The sequence below is a fragment of the Hemitrygon akajei genome, chromosome 1, assembly GCF_048418815.1.
Source record: "Hemitrygon akajei chromosome 1, sHemAka1.3, whole genome shotgun sequence".
NCBI lineage: Eukaryota > Metazoa > Chordata > Chondrichthyes > Myliobatiformes > Dasyatidae > Hemitrygon > Hemitrygon akajei.
This window is the reverse complement of record NC_133124.1, coordinates 158,700,147-158,705,136: the sequence shown is the minus strand read 5'-3', so window position 1 is coordinate 158,705,136 and position 4,990 is coordinate 158,700,147. Positions and strand designations below refer to the sequence as shown.

Below are 4,990 nucleotides of genomic sequence, written 5' to 3'. Positions count from 1 at the left end.
GCTGGTATGCTAGTAATCTAGATAACTGACTGAATCCCTTTCCACAGTCAGAGCAGCTGAATGGCCTCTCTCCAGTGTGAACTTGCAGATGTTACTTCAGATCCAATAATCGACTGAATCCCTTCCCACATTCATAGCAGGTGAATGGCCTCTCCCCAGGGTGAACTGACTGTTGGGCCAGTAGGTCAGATGACCGAGGAAATAACTTCCCACAATATGATCAGGTGAATAGTTTCTCCCCAGTTTGAATAAACTGATGTACTTTCAATTGGGATAATCGATTGAATCCCTTACCACATTAGGAGCAAGTGAACATCATCTCCCCAGTGTGAATGAACAGGTATATCTGTAGCTAGGATGACTGAGTAAATCACTTCCCAAAATCTGAACAGATGAACGGGCTGAGTGTGAACTCGCTCATGTGTCAGCAGTTAAGATTGCTGAGTGAAACTCTTCTCACACACGGAACAATGGAACAGTCTGTCTCCCTTCTCAGCTCACTGGCATCTTTGCATGGTGGCGGAGTGAGTGAATCCTTTCCTATATACAGAGCAGGTGAACGGCCCCTCACTATTGTAAATTTTCTGGTTCCAGTGGATTCCACTGAATTTACTGGGGGAAAAAATCCAGTCACAAAGTACTTTTACAGCTGGGATGAGATAATTCTTCATCTCAAAGGATCAATAACAGACATATTGGTGTTGCAGAGGGAATATTGTGTCATTTCTTAAATCTCTGGACAGTTACATCAGAACTGACATGTTGTTGTGTTTGAGATTCCTACTCACTAGTTCTTCGTTGTATCACATCTGTAAAAATAGATTTATAAAAGCCATAAATAGGTGAGGAACAGCATTTTAGATCAAATAAATTTAATGCTCCCGGCGATGTTTGATATTACAGTTATAGAGAGGTTTAACCCAAATTGGAAGAACAACTCCTGATCTTCTAACTGAGCGCGGATCAGGTACCCAGACTGACCAGCCAGTTCTTTATTTTTCTGTCTATATCAGAATTACCCAACCCTGTGTGATTTCAATCTGTGTCGTGGCTCAGTTTGGCTCTCCATTTGTATTATTTCCAGTTGTGGTCATGTCCCACAGAGCTACAATGACCAAATGTTATTACCTGGCTGATCCTAGAGACATTCTGATTACCCTAACTACTCCCTCCTCTCCTCCCAACCCCAACGTGATTGGATGGTGGTAAGCTCATCAATGTCGATGTGTACGAAAAGGAGGGCAGCTGTCTTTCCCAATGTAGTGAGGTATTTTTTGTGATGTGAAATGTAAAGGTCACTTTTTTCCCGGATGACAGGGGTTCGATATCATTATCTACCCAGAGAGAATTGTATGAAAAATGCTCTCATGGGTAGAAAGGTCCAGAGAAATAAATAAGACTTTTGAATTTCTCAAGGACTAAATGTGATGAAAGCATTTTGTACATTTTCCATATAGTCTGACATTCTCATTCACTGAAAGTTTGTTCAAGATTTCTCAAAAGTATGCTTTTCTTCAAAGAATCGAATCCCTGGAATTAGAGAGCTTGATCTTAGCCATGTTTGCCAGATCCATCCATATTATCTTCCTGTGGCTGTACTTACAAACACACCCTATGGGCTACTGGGGCAAAGGCTAGAACTATCTGTCACGGCTTCCCCTATACTGAGAAAAACCCATAGAAGTTGACAGCAGACTGTCTTTCAAGAGGGTGAACCTTCACAATGTTATAGGTTCCAATAGAGTACTTGGCAGGGCTCTGGAAACCTGTACCAACCATCTGCTGTTGGTGTTTAAAGATATTTCCAATCTTTCATTGCTACACAAGAGGTCACAACCTGCTTCAAATGGATAACAAGCATACCAGTGCCCAAGACGATTAGGGTGAGCTACCTTAACAACTATTATCCAGTAACAAACACATCAGCAGTTATTAAATTCTTTGATAGTTTGGTTATGTTTAGAGTCAAAAAGCTGGGCCTCTGTACGTCCCACTGCAATTGGATCCTTAACTTTCTCTCCGAAGTCCACAATCTTTGCAGATCTGCAAGGACCTGGGCCCAGTGCAACATGCCTACTGCTATAACACGTCTACAGCAGACGCGATTTCAATGGCTCTTCCTGCGGCCTTGGGTCACCTGGACAATACAAATAGCTATCTCAGGATGCTGGTTATTGATTGCAATGCAGCATTTAACGCAATCATTCATAAAGTTCTGTTCAAATAGCTGGGCCTTTGTACATCTCTCTGTAACTGGATCCTTGACTTCCTCTCCGAGGTCCACAATCTGTGTAACTCGCAATAACTTCCCCACCTCTCTACCAATCAATACAGAGGCAACACAAGTTTGTATACTTAGCTCACTGCTCTACTCTCTTTATACCAATGACTGTGAGGTTAGGACCCTCAAATACATTTATAACTGTGCTGACAAATCTATTATTGTTGGCAGAACTTCAGATGGTAATGACAAGACATATAGGAGCAAGATATATCAGGTAGTTGAGTGGTGTCCCAGCAAAAATCTTGCACTCAACATCAGTAAGATCATGCAACTGATCGTGGATTTCAGCAAAGGTAAGATGAGGGAAAACAGAGGAGTCCTTATAGAGGGATCAGATTGGAAGCAGAGAGCAATTTCAAATTACTTAAGGATCCATCCTTCGCCCAACATACCAATGCATCAACAAAGAAAGCAATGACAGTGCATATATATTTTTTGGGAGCTTAAGGAGATCTGATATGACACCCAAGACACTCCCAAATTTCTATAGTTGCATCACGGAGAGCATTCTAATGAGTGCTTAATCATTTGCTATCGGGTGAGGTTACTACACAGGATAGAACTGTAGAAAATTTTAAACACAGACAGCAACATGCCAGTGATGCCTCATGAAAGCGATATTCACTATGAAAGACTCCCAGCACCTGGGACATGCCCTCTTTTCATTGCTACCATCCAGAAAGAGCTATAGGAGCCTGAAGACAGACATTCAATGATGCAGGGGCAACTTCTTCCCCTCTGCTGTCTAATTTCTGAATTATCATAAAACCAATTAACTCCTCCTCACTGAGTTTTTGCAGTACTTATTTAATTTAAATATTTACAGGAACCATCAGGCATAAAAGCAGAATTAGGCCATTTGGCCCTTCTAATCTGTTCTACTTCTCGACCATGACTGATCCATTCTCACTCTCAGTCCTAATATTCTGACATCTCCTCATAACCCTTCATGTCCTGGCTAATCAAGAATCTATCAACCTCTGTGTTATGTACAGCCAACGTCTTGGCATGCAAACCTACCCTGGAAACCAATTCTGTATCCTAAGGGGACAGGAGGCTGGACCCAAGCGCAGGACGCAGGCACTGAAGTACTAGGGGCAGGACGGGAACAACTAAACGATAGACAAGATGTGGTGATCGTGGTGTGCGTGAGGGACGTGACGTTCAAGGTGATTCTGGGGTTCCAGGAGAGTCTTAGAGTTCAGGCAAGGTTGATACTGGAGTTCAGGCAAGGCAGGATCCCGGAGTTCAGGCAAGGCAGGATCTTGGAGTTCACTGGGCGGGCCGCATAACTCCTGGGCAGGGTCCGGACCTCCCAGGCAGGAATACGGGGGCCTGGGCATGTCACGAGACACCTGGGTAGGTAGTGAGGCACAACCCGTAGACAACGAGAGATAGGTAGGTGCAGAGACCTCTGGGTGGGCCGCATGACTCCTAGGCAGGGCGCGGACCTCCCAAGAAGAAACACGGTGGCCTGAGCAGGTCGCGGGACACAACCCGTCGGCAGCGAGTGATGGAAAGGGGCAAAGTCCGCCGCCGGGCAACGGCAGTCCGGCCAGGCTTGCCCGACGGAGACAAGGGACAGGAAGGGATCTAGGTCCAGGGTGACTGCCGGACTTACTCGAAGAACTCGTCTTTAACTAGGGGAACTCCAAGCCAGGGCGACACCCACACCCCAACTCCTCTCAGTCGCAGAGACCCCGAAATGCACCGCCAGCCGATGGGCATCAGGTGCGCCTCGTTGAGACCCAACAAGACACGATGATCCACAGGTGTGACTAATTGGGCTCAAGGACGAAAGAAGGGACGGCTACAAGACACCGGAGTCCGGAGTCCACGGACCGGTTCAATACCCCGAATGCGGGCTCCGGACCAGAGCATAACATTCTGACTATCTGCCCAATGTACGTCTCTCATAATTTTCTACCTCATAATTCGGTCAAGTTTTCTCTCAGGCTCTGATATTTCAATGACGGCAAACAAGCTCAAACACTTTAATCAGGCAACACCCCAGCAGCAGCTCACAAATCCTGCCGATCCTTCCTGTGAAGTGTCCATTCTTCTTGAATCTGGAAGTCAGTCAGAACAGGAATTAAATAGAAACTCTTGAGGGCCGTTAATTCCATCTCTGATCCACGACACAGTGAATGATAATTAATGAATCAATTTACATTCACGGCGTGAATTAGCGTGCGTCGATTATTTGGCCCTTGGAATTTTGCGTACTTCTTGTCTATGTAAGAGGTTTATTTGTTATGTAGTCTAAAACTGTACAACCTGCGATGGCCGGGAATCGAACCCGGGTCAACTGCTTGGAAGGCAGCTATGTTCACCACTATACCACCATCGCTCAATGACGTTGCAAAGGATTTGAGTAGTGAGGCGTCTCCCATAGTTCCATGTGACTGGATCAATCCCCGAGCTGGTTTCTGTCGGATCATTGCTCACTCTGCTGCAGGACCTATCCCGGTTAATTAATGTGACCATCCCCAAAAGACCAGAGCTATACAACCCACGGCGAGCATACTCCAAGAATCAGACTGAGTTAGAACCGTGCCCTGGACGAATCAAAGAGCTACTGCCTCGCGCATCACCAAATGGATAAACAAACCAGGTAAATAGATGAGAGGTGTATGGTGGGATATGGGCCAGGTGCAAGTCAGTGCGACTAGGCAAAAAAATGGTTTGGCACGGCCAAGAAGGGCC

General features: G+C 45.5%; 1 non-coding gene across 1 annotated transcript; it reads right to left on the bottom strand.

Moving 5' to 3' along the window:
- Nucleotides 1-4,562: 4,562 nt before the first annotated feature.
- On the bottom strand, nucleotides 4,563-4,634 carry trnag-ucc (transfer RNA glycine (anticodon UCC)). Its single transcript has one exon. It is a non-coding gene; the product is annotated as a tRNA-Gly (tRNA).
- Between the last annotated feature and the right edge of the window lie 356 nt (nucleotides 4,635-4,990).